The sequence below is a fragment of the Moschus berezovskii genome, chromosome 28 (genome assembly GCF_049115385.1).
Source record: "Moschus berezovskii isolate FMDL1 chromosome 28, NW_MosBer_1.0, whole genome shotgun sequence".
In the NCBI taxonomy this organism is placed as follows: Eukaryota; Metazoa; Chordata; class Mammalia; order Artiodactyla; family Moschidae; genus Moschus; species Moschus berezovskii.
The window spans coordinates 7,309,644-7,322,568 of NC_142487.1; positions in this window are offsets into that span (position 1 = coordinate 7,309,644).

Genomic DNA, 12,925 nt, shown 5'->3' on the forward strand with positions numbered 1-12,925 from the left:
ATTCAATGCAATCCCTATCAAACTACCAATGATATTTTTCACAGAGCTAGAACAAATAATCTCACAATTTGTATGGAAATACAAAAAACCTCGAATAGCCAAAGCAAACTTGAGGAAGAAGAATGGAACTGGGGGAATCAACCTGCCAGACTTCAGGCTCTACTACAAAGCCACAGTCATCAAAACAGTATGGTACTGGAAAAAAGACAGAAATATAGATCAATGGAACAAAATAGAAAGCCCAGAGATAAATCCACGCACCTGTGGATACCTTATCTTTAACAAAGGAGGCAAGAATATTCAATGGAGAAAAAACAATCTCTTTAACAAGTGGTGCTGGGAAAACTGGTCAACCACTTGTAAAAGAATGAAACTAGAACACTTCCTAACACCATACACAAAAATAAACTCAAAATGGATTAAAGATCCAGAAACTATAAAACTCCTAGAGGAGAACATAGGCAAAACACTCTCCAACATAAATCATAGCAGGATCCTCCATGACCCACCTCCCAGAATATTAGAAATAAAAGCAAAAATAAACAAATGGGACCTACGTAAAATTAAAAGCTTCTGCACAGCAAAGGAAACTATAAGCAAGGTGAAAAGACAGCCTTCAGAATGCGAGAAAATAACAGCAAATGAAATAACTGACAAAGAATTAATCTCCAAAATATACAAGCAGCTCCTGCAGCTCAATCCCAGAAAAATAAACGACCCAATCAAAAAAATGGGCCAAAGAACTAAACAGACATTTCTCCAAAGAAGACATACAGATGGCTAACAAACACATGAAAAGATGCTCAACATCCCTCATAATCAGAGAAATGCAAATCAAAACCACAATGAGGTACCATTTCACACCAGTCAGAATGGCTGCTATCCAAAAGTCTACATGCAATAAATGCTGGAGAGGGTGTGGAGAGAAGGGAACCCTCTTACACTGTTGGTGGGAATGCAAACTAGTACAGCCACTATGGAGAACAGTGTGGAGATTCCTCAAAAAACTGGAAATAGAACTGCCATACGACCCAGCAATCGCACTGCTGGGCATACACACCGAGGAAACTAGAATTGAAAGAGACACGTATACCCCAATGTTCATCGTAGCACTGTTTATAATAGCGAGGACATGGAAGCAACCTAGATGTCCATCAGCAGACGAATGGATAAGAAAGCTTTGGTACATATACACAATGAAGTATTACTCAGCCATTATAAAGAATGCATTTGAATCCGTTCTAATGAGGTGGATGAAACTGGAGCCTATTATACAGAGTGAAGTAAGCCAGAAAGAAAAACACCAATACAGTATGTTCCATGTCTAGCTTACTATCCTAACATTTCTGTTTGAGACTTTTAAAGACTTTTGAGACTTTTTATTCTTCCCAATAAACTTTATTTTATTTACTTTTTTATTAGAGGCTAATTACTTTACAATATTATATTGGTTGGTTTTGCCATACACTGACATGAATCCACCCCGGGTGTACATGTGTTCCCATCTTGAAACCCCCTCCCACCTCCCTCCTCCCCTTATCCTCCCTCTGGGTCATCCCCGTGCACCAGCCCCGAGTATCCTGTATCATGCATCGAACCTGGACTGGTGATTCGTTTCACATATGATAATATACATGTTTCAATGCCATTCTCCCAAATCATCCCACCCTCACCCTCTCCCACACAGTCCCAAAGACTGTTCTATACACCTGTGTCTCTTTTGCTGTCTCGTATACAGGGTTATCATTACCATCTTTCTAAATTCCATATATATGCACTAGTATACTGTATTGGTGTTTTTCTTTCTGGCTTACTTCACTCTGCATAATAGGCTCCAGTTCATCCACCTCATTAGAACTGATTCAAATGTATTCTTTTTAATGGCTGAGTAATACTTCATTGTGTATATGTACCAAAGCTTTCTTATCCATTCGTCTGCTGATGGACATCTAGGTTGCTTCCATGTCCTCGCTATTATAAACACTGCTGCAATGAACATTGGAGTAATGTGTCTCTTTCAATTCTAGTTTCCTCGGTGTGTGTGCCCAGCAGTGCGATTGCTGGGTCGTATGGCAGTTCTATTTCCAGTTTTTTGAGGAATCTCCACACTGTTCTCCATAGTGGCTGTACTAGTTTGCATTCCCACCAACAGTGTAAGAGGGTTCCCTTCTCTCCACACCCTCTCCAGCATTTATTGCATGTAGACTTTTGGATAGCAGCCATTCTGACTGGTGTGAAATGGTACCTCATTGTGGTTTTGATTTGCATTTCTCTGATTATGAGGGATGTTGAGCATCTTTTCATGTGTTTGTTAGCCATCTGTATGTCTTCTTTGGAGAAATGTCTGTTTAGTTCTTTGGCCCATTTTTTTGATTGGGTCGTTTATTTTTCTGGGATTGAGCTGCAGGAGCTGCTTGTATATTTTGGAGATTAATTCTTTGTCAGTTATTTCATTTGCTGTTATTTTCTCGCATTCTGAAGGCTGTCTTTTCACCTTGCTTATAGTTTCCTTTGCTGTGCAGAAGCTTTTAATTTTACGTAGGTCCCATTTGTTTATTTTTGCTTTTATTTCTAATATTCTGGGAGGTGGGTCATGGAGGATCCTGCTATGATTTATGTTGGAGAGTGTTTTGCCTATGTTCTCCTCTAGGAGTTTTATAGTTTCTGGATCTTTAATCCATTTTGAGTTTATTTTTGTGTATGGTGTTAGGAAGTGTTCTAGTTTCATTCTTTTACAAGTGGTTGACCAGTTTTCCCAGCACCACTTGTTAAAGAGATTGTTTTTTCTCCATTGAATATTCTTGCCTCCTTTGTTAAAGATAAGGTATCCACAGGTGCGTGGATTTATCTCTGGGCTTTCTATTTTGTTCCATTGATCTATATTTCTGTCTTTTTTCCAGTACCATACTGTTTTGATGACTGTGGCTTCGTAGTAGAGCCTGAAGTCCAGCATGTTGATTCCTCCAGTTCCATTCTTCTTTCTCAAGATTGCTTTGCCTATTCAAGTTTTGTTTGTGTTTCCATACAAATTGTGAGATTATTTGTTCTAGCTCTGTGAAAAATACCGTTGGTAGCTTGATAGGGATTGCACTGAATGTATAGATTGCTTTGAGTAGTATACTCATTTTCACTATATTGATTCTTCCGATCCATGAACACGTATATTTCTCCATTTATTAAACATATAAAACTACTGTAAATAAAATAGCATGGAATTTGTGCAAAACACTGCACAAGGGTTAGACAGGATAAATATCCTGACGCACAGCCTAGTAGTGGGATATTACAGACAATAATAGGATGTAAAAAAAAAAAAAAAAAAGAACCATCATAAAACATTGGGGTTGCACTATTTAAAAAGAGTTTTGGAGGAAATTCGCCCTTGGGAAGAATAATCACCATATCCAGACCTCCCTTTATACTCTAACATGAAGTGTTAAATGCAAAAAAAAAAAGTGTAAATATATATATATTTAACTGAAAAATATATATATATATAATATTTAACTGATCTTTGGATGAGCAAAGAAACTCTTTGCCTAAATATATGAGAAATGAAAGAACACATATAGAAAAGATAATGCAGGTTCCAGGTAAAAATTGTCAAGCTGTGCTTGCTGGATGAAGGCTGTTTCACTCACCTTTTACTGGCTTCAAGGCTGACCCATGTCTGAGAACAGAAAGTCAAGGCCACTTTCCTCATTTCCAGCCCTTCATGTTCCTTCTGAAATTTTGAGTCTTTGGGGGTTTTTTGTTGGCCAGGCCATGCAGCTCCCAGGATCTTAGTTCTGAGACCATGGAGCAAACCCATGCCCCACAGCTGAGTCCTAACCACTGGACCACCAGGGTTCAAGGAAGACCTGACTCTGAGTCTTGTTCTCTGAGTTCTGGTTTGCCCCAAGGTTGCAACTCTCTTCTTTACTCCCATAGCTCCACTTGTACAAGCAAGAAGCTCGACACCCTGGAGTTCATGGTGGAACTCAGGTTTGTTCAATAATGCTTTATTATCACCTGTGCTTCCAGGCTCAGTAGTGTTCAACTCTTTGTGACACCATGGACTTTAGCCCACCAGGTTCCTCTGTCCATGGAATTTCCCAGGCAAGTGGGAAGTGGGTTGCCATTTCCTCCGCCAGAGGATCTTCCCAACTAAGGGACTGGACCAGGGTCTCCTGGGTCTCCTGCACTGGCAGGTGGATTCTATACCACTGAGTCACCTGGGACGCCCTTGATGATCAATTACTCAACACTAACTAGATTCAGTTAGAACTGGACATGGAACAACAGACTGGTTCCAAATCAGGAAAGGAGTGTGTCAAGGCTGTACATTGTCACACTGCTTATTTAAGGTATATGCAGAGTACATCATGAGAAACGCTGGGCTGGAAGAAGCACAAGATTGCCAAGAGAAATATCAATAACCTCAGATATGCAGATGACACCACCCTTATGGCAGAAAGCGAAGAAGAACTAAAGAGCCTCTTGATGAGAGTGAAAGAGGAGAGTCTAAAGTTGGCTTTAAACTCAACATTCAAAATACTAAGATCATGGCATCTTGTTCCATTACTTCATGGCAAACAGATGGGGAAACAATGGAAACAGTGACAGACTTTATTTTGGGGGGCTCCAAAATCACTGCAGATGGTGACTACAGCCATGAAATTAAAAGACACTTGCTCCTTGGAAGAGAAGCTATAACCAACCTAGACAGCATATTAAAAAGCAGAGACACTACTTTGCCAACAAAGGTCCGTCTAGTCAAAACTTTGGTTTTTCCAGTAGTCATGTACAGATGTGAGAGTTGGACTATAAAGAAAGCTGAGTGCCGAAGAATTGATGCTTTTGAACTGTGGTGTTGGAGAAGACTCTTGAGAGTCCCTTGGACTGAAGGAGATCCAACCAGTCCATCCTAAAGGAAACAGCCCTAAATGTTCATTGGAAGGACTGATGATGAAGCTGAAACTCTAATACTTTGGCCACTTGATGTGAAGACTGACTCATTTGAAAAGACCCTGATGCTGGGAAAGATTGAAGGCGGGCGGAAAAGGGAACGACAGAGGATGAGATGGTTGGATGTCATTACTGACACAATGGACATGAGTTTGAGTAAGTTCTGGGAGTTGGTGATGGACAGGAAATCCTAGCGTGCTGCAGTCCATGGGGTCACAAAGAGTTGGACACAACTGAGCGACTGAAATGAACTGAACTGAACTAGATTCAGGTATTACTGATTCAATGAGCCAAACTGCCCTACATCTTACTGGTTGATCCCTGTAACAGTCCCTAGGAAACCACAAGTGAAATAATTCCTGTTTTTCTCTCGACATTGGGTTTTGAACTAAAATTCTGCAGTCTACCACTTCCAACACTTGTTTTCTAGTCCCCACAGACTTCCAACTATAGCTTTTTCGACTCTCAGTCACTAATAGCTCTTCCTCAAAGCTGGCTGCTCCTACAGGAATTCAGTGGCCTCTTCTGAGAACACTTACATCCTTCTCTCTCTGAGACCATCCAACTTCTTCATCTTGCAGATTGAAAGACTTTTTAATCACCTGACCCACACTGGCCACCAAAGCCGCAGGAAGTTTCATTACAGCTGGAGGACTAAGGGGGCTTCCCAGGTGGCTCAGATGGTAAAGAACTCGCCAGCAAAGAACCTGAAGCAGATGCAGTTTCGATCTCTGGGCTGGGAAGATCCCCTGGAGGAGGAAATGTCAACCCACTCCAGTATTCTTGCCTGGAGAATCCCATGGAGAGAGGAGCCTTGTGGTCCAAAGGGTCGCAAATAGTCAGATATGACTGAGTATGCTTACATGGGGGACTAGGGGGACACTGTCAAGTTTGAAGCAGGTTTATCATTTATTTGTTGGTCATTTAAACTGAGATGCAAGTAAATACTGCCTCCAATGTCTAAACATACAAATGGCAGTTCTACAAATAAAAACCAGGAAATCAGCTCACGATCTTTTACCCATAAGATAGGTCTATGTCTCCTTTTTAGTGCAGAAGCAGAAGTATCAATCACTCTGTTTCTCCACTGGAACATCCTGAATCAATTCCTTGCTGCCTTTGCCATGTGGCATGTTGTTATTCTGGTACCTACCTGGGCCAGGGGGACCTGTGCCTTTCTTACACCAATTGCAAAATACATAGCCTAGCCCAAAGAAATGGCAAATAACTCTTAATTCAAAAGTTGCCCCCTCCCCACAGAACCACATGCCATGTTCTTAGACCCTCAGAACATCTTCATGAAGCTATTTCTGGGTCAATGGAGTGTGTATCTGCTGCCTTTCCTTCATCCAGTTTCTCCTTCCCCCCTCTATGTTTCTGTACCTGTTTATACTGCACTTTATATGTGAAAGCAGAAACTGTCATGTTCACATGTGTATCTGCCAAATAGCCCCAGGTACCTAGTACACATTAAGGAAATATTAATAGAATGAAGAATGAATGAATGATATAAACTCCATTTGCAAATAGCCTCTCTGTAATCAACTGCACATGTCTGGCCTGGAGATTCTCTAGTTGGCATGTATAGCAGGGAGAGAGATAGCATCGGTGAAGGAAATGGCATTGAAAGGACAGAGATGACACAGAGAGAAACTATTTTGAGATACAATTAGAATGTCTCTTAGAGGAGAAAGGTTGAAAGTGGGAAGGGATTGGTTTGATTCAATTAATTCTCAGGATGGTGAGGTCATCTATTTTTACCTCCACTCTCCTAAGAAGAAAAAATTGTTCTATTGCTCAGAAGATATGGGTCTTTTGGCCTCCACCAGCCTCTGCTCTCATTTGCTCTGCTAACATCTTCACATGACTTTATTTGATTCTATATAAATGGGGATATGGCACCATGCACAGAGCCATTTAGAAAGGCTTTTTTTCCCCAAGGTTACAGTCATTTAAAAATGTGTTTTCAGACTTCCCTGGTGGTACAATGGATAAGAATCTGCCCACCAATGTGGGGACACAGGTTCAATCCCTGGTCCAGGAAGATTCCACATGCCACACAGCAATTAAGCCCATGTACCACAACTATTGAGCCTATGCTCCAGAGCCCATGCTCTGAAACAAGAGAAGCCACTGCAATGAGAAGCCCACACACCGCAACAGAGAGTAACCCCTACTGTCTGCAACTAGAGAAGGCCCGTGCAGCAATGAAGATCCAGTACAACCAAAATAAAAATAATTTTTTTAAAAAATATTTTTTTCTTTAAAAGCATAATACCATACTGAACCTTGTTCTGAGTCCATAGTTGTTATATTTTAATTTGTATTTTCATTATATATTTTCCTGCTCTCTCCTTTTTTTTTTCCTTTAAGCATGCCTGCAGAATTAAACCATTGTACTTGAAAGTAAACTCTTTCCCTTTATTTATTAAGCTAAAATCTTACTTGTTCTTGGGTACTTTTTCTCTGAAACTGATTCCTAAAATTTAAATGTTTTAAACCAATCACAGTATAAAATTATCATGGTTCCTTGATAGACAAAGAAACCCTCCAAAAAATCCTTTCTTAAAATTATGAAAATAATATTAACAGAATTTTCACAATGGCTTTCATGAAAATTAGTCTTACAATAGTTGGAATATTTTTGTATTATCCACTACAGTATAATTTAATTGTTTGCTTTTATAAATTAATTTGGCCTAATGTTCACTCCTATGATTTATTCATTTTTTAAATATTAGTGCCAATTTATATTTACTGGAAAAAATCTCAAGGGTGAAGATAACATAGGTCTTGTTCTCAAATGATTTATCTATTTCTTCTCAAACTCCTTAAAAATATTTCAAAATAAAAACAAAAATATTTACTGTAACAGAGTAGGTTTTAATTTTGTTCAAGTAGTATTAAAATATCAGTGTAAAACTATCAAAAATTGTTAATAACTTGGGATTGAAGAAAGTAAGATCAAATATACACACAAGTATCCACAAGTCCTTTGCAATGAAATCTAGTGATCAATAATATTTTCTAGTAATATTGTCTGTGTTATTTTTTTAACACCATTCATTTTTCTCTAGTTATTTTTCTTTCTAGAATGAGGTGGATAATCTGAAGGGACACATGTACACCTGTGACTGATTCATGTCAATGTATGGCAAAAATCACCAAAATATTGTAAAGTAATTAGCCTCCAATTAAAATAAATTAATTTTAAAATATATATATATAGATAGATAGATTGGTTATATTGTATTTTGTAATGACTTGCAACTATTTCCTGATGAATTTTTAAACTAAAAAATATATATTTTAAAATTTGAAGAAAATAAAACAGCCTTGCAAAAACAATTGCAGAGGATGCAAAACAGTTGTCTAGGGGATCAATGGTTCATTATATACACATGGCAATTTGAAGATTGACTATCTTAACACAAAGCTTCAAATAACAACAAAAAATGGCATCTCATTGCTACTGACTATGGTCTTTAAAACTGAACTATCACTGACTCTTTGAAAGTTCCATTCAAGTTTGAGAAGTTTTTGGACTTGACGACTTTGTGGATATATTGCATTTAAGGTCTGGAGGCAATTTCAGGGGATATTTGTGTGATGTTTTTGAAAAATCTGAACTATTTCATATTCCTGATGTAAGTAGCCTAAAAATAGGCTAAAGGGAAGGAGATGGTATAATTCAATATTTTTTCCCTGAGCATACTTCGAGAAGCCTCTATGGTACTTCTTTTGTGAATTCTGTAATTTCTGGAAGCAATATTATATATTCCTAAAATACATATTTACTAAGTGAACATTAAATTCTCTGCCAAAAGTAAAAAAGGACCACTAGAAGATGTCAGTGTTGACTTCAAGTATAGACCAATATTAAAGACTCTGTCTAGTTGCTTGCAAATTGAGACAGTGGCTGTAGGCATTACTATCAAAAGTGAAAGTGCTAGTTGCTCAGTCATGTCCGACTCTTTGTGGCCCCATAGACTGTAGCCCACCAGGCTCCTCTCTCCATGGGATTTTCCAGGCAAGAATACTGGAGTGGGTTGCCATTCCCTACTCCAGGGTATCTTTCTGACCCAAGGATTGAACCCAGGTCTCCAGCATTGGCAGGCAAATTCTTTACCACATGAGCCACCAGAGATGCCCTTAGGCAACACTGTGTCCTCCTATAAATTCCATCATGACAAATTATCAGTTCCATTAAATTTAGCACATAGATTTGATGTTTGGACAGATTATTGCTGTTGCTGCTAAGTCACTTCAGTCATGTCCGACTCTAAGCAACCCCATAGACAGCAGCCCACCAGGCTCCCCCGTCCCTGGGATTCTCCAGGCAAGAACACTGGAGTGGGTTGCCATTTCCTTCTCCAATATGTGAAAGTGAAAAGTCAAAGTGAAGTCGCTCAGTTGTGTCCGATCCTTAGCGACCCCACGGACTGCAGCCTACCAGGCTCCTCCATCCATGGGATTTTCTAGGCAAGAGTACTGGAGTGGCTTGCCATTGCCTTCTCCGTTGGACAGATTACTAGAAGTTTAAATACAACCAGAGCCCTGGAAGTATTGGCTTTTTGCCACATACTAATCATCTTCGGTTAGGTTGAAAGAAAGATGGCAATTCACCAAGCAGTCAAAAACCTACTATAGATATGGCTCGAGAAATCACTCCAGTTAAGATCCAGACATGAAAAGCATGCTACTGTGGAAAAAATGGACACTATTTTAAAAAGAAACTGCCATTTTAAAAGTCACAAATATGAAAGAATGCAAATTACAGCATTACTGGATACAGCAAAGACATCTTGAAAGTATAGAATTAAAAAAGGAAGATAATGAATATGAAATTAAAATATTATTACTCTGTGTTTAATGCTTATTATTTTCCAAGAATTATGCTAAGTCCTCTATTACTTATTTTAAAAATTCTTAAAAGGACTGGTGCTACCATCATGAACTCAGCATCTAGATGAGGAATCTGTGGCTTAAAGAGTTTTTATAATTTTCTTTTTTTGGTTGTTTTTTTAAAAAATATAAATTTATTTATTTTATATAATTTTCTTAAGTTTATGCAGCTAGTACTAGTTGTAAAGAATCTGCCTGCCAATGCAAGAGACATGGGTTTGATCCCTGGGTTGAGAAGGTACCCTGGAGTAGGAAATGGAACCCTACTCCAGTATTCTTGCCTGGAAAATTCCATGGGCAGAGGCACCTGACAGGTTGCAGTCCATGGGGTCAGAAAGAGTTGGACACAACTGAGCAACTGAGCACAATGTAGCAGGGGATATGGGTCTCAAGTTTAGTTCTGCCTCTTGCCAAATTCTAGGTTTTTATTTCTTCTATAGACTGCATCTGACCAATTAGATGAAGATAAATCTCCTGAATTCTATAAGAAAATGACAGCAGGCAAAATCTTCAGCAAAGAGAAATATGATGTCTCTTATCCAACAGTTGACAAGATGAGAGAAAGGAGGGGGAAAAAAAATGAAGCCCTCAAAGCTAAATCTGATCCAGAAATCACTGGGGAGAATATTGTTCTTTTTTTTTTTTTCCAATTTTATTTATTTATTTTTTTCAAGTTGAACAGACTAAATTTCTTTAAACAAACTTACTTATACTCCAGAGTCCTTTAAAAACTTAATAGCATTTATACATTGAAGGTATTTGATTTTCTTGTAACTAGCACTTCAAATGCAACAAGCATTTGAAGCAACAAGCATTTGACCCAACAAGTAAAACTTTCTACAGTTCATAACTTTTATAAATAAAATAAATTAAATGTACAGTGAATAAGTTCTCTGAAATATTTAAATATTTCTGCAGGTTTAGTAACATCGTAAAATACATTGAGAATATTGTTCTTATACAAGAAAAGCTTGTGGGTAAAAGTAACTTTACGAAAGTCAGTTTTGCTTGAAATTTATAGAAGAAAAGAAAACAATATTGTGGGGAAAGAGTTCAGAGAATTTATAAGAGAACAGAATCTCCAGTCCCAGAAGAAATTGTGCTCCATTACCACAGGAACCGAACAGGGCAAATGTAATGAGAAAAGTCACTGGAGGAAAGAGAGGACATTGGGGAACACGCCATGAAAGTACACAAATGTGTTGCAAGAGACACAATATAAAACAGGAAGCTATACTGTAAACTGCAACTGTACAGCATATTTTTGAGTGAAGACAGACTAAATTTATTTGTAAATAATAAAAAAAAATTGATAAATAACAGTGATTGAACTTCCACACGAGTCAACAAAGAAGTCCCCTACAAAAGGGTATATTTTTATGTATCAGTTCAGTTCAGTCACTCAGTCATGTCCAACTCTTTGCGACCCAATGAATCACAGCACGCCAGGCCTCCCTGTCCATCACCAACTCCCGGAGTTCACTCAAACTCATGTCCATCAGGTCGGTGATGCCATCCAGCCATCTCATTCTCTGTCGTCCCCATCTCCTCCCACCCCCAATCCTTCCCAGCATCAGAGTCTTTTCATCAGAATTGACGAGTGAGTTAACTCGTCGCATGAGGTGGCCAAAGTATTGCAGTTTCAACTTTAGAATCAGTCCTTCCAATGAACACCCAGGACTGATCTCCTTTAGAATGGACTGGTTGGATCTCCTTGCAGTCCAAGGGACTCTCAAGAGTCTTCTCCAACACCACAGTTCAAAAGCATCAATTCTTCAGCGATCAGCTTTCTTCACAGTCCAACTCTCACATCCATACATGACCATGGGAAAAACCATAGCCTTGACTAGATGGACCTTTGTTGGCAAAGTAATGTCTCTGCTTTTTAATATACTATCTAGGTTGGTCATAACTTTCCTTCCAAGGAGTAAGCGTCTTTTAATTTCATGGCTGCAATCAGCATCTGCAGTGATTTTGGAGCCCCAAAAAATAAAGTCTGACACTGTTTTCCCATCTATTTCCCATGAAGTGATGGGACCAGATGCCATGATCTTTGTTTTCTGAATGTTGAGCTTCAAGCCAACCTTTTCACTCTCCTCTTTCACTTTCCTCAAGAGGCTTTTGAGTTCCTCTTCACTTTCTGCCATAACGGTGGTGTCATCTGCATATCTGAGGTTATTGATATTTCTCCCATCAATCTTGATTCCAGCTTGTGCTTCTTCCAGCCCAGCGTTCCTCATAATGTACTCTGCATATAAGTTAAATAAGCAGGATGACAATATACAGCCTTGATGTACTCCTTTTCCTATTTGGAACCAGTCTGTTGTTCCATGTACAGTTCTGACTGTTGCTTCCTGACCTGCATACAGGTTCCTCAAGAGGCAGGTCAGGTGGTCTGGTATGTTTACCACTCCAAAAATCGGGCATCTGAAAGATAAAATTCTCAGAATGTGTACGGTACATTGTAACTTGGAGGGAATAAATAGTAGTAATCTCGATTTAAAGAAATTAAACACCTGGAGAAGTTAACGGCAACCCACTCCAGTATTCTTGCCTGGAGAATCCCATGGACAGAGGAGCCTGATGGGCTGAGTGACTAACACACAAACATTTAAATAGAAATTCCAAAGTATTCTTATTTAAACTGCAGCCTAAAAATTATTTTAAGAAGAGAATAAGAAAATGATCCAGTATATCAGTCAAGATTTATTTATAAGAACTAATAAAAGTGTGGGAAAAAAATGTGATCAAACTATTCAAAAGTGGACTTGCTTTCTCAGAAGAAAGAAAATTTGGCATCAACATAGTAAAGATGAAGAACTTCTTAAAAGATTAAAAATCACATGAAAATTAATGAAAGCATTATAAATTAAAAAAGAAAAGATGGTACTCCAAAAGAAGAATGGTTAACTTTAAAATGTATTTTTGGAACTATTTTAAAGGAAAAATAAAGAAAAAAATGGTACAGGTCAAAGATGAAATATCAAAGACAATACCAAGAAAACACATTCTGACTATTTGTGATGCTATGGACTGTGGCCCACCAGGCTTCTCTGTCTGTGGGATGCTCTAG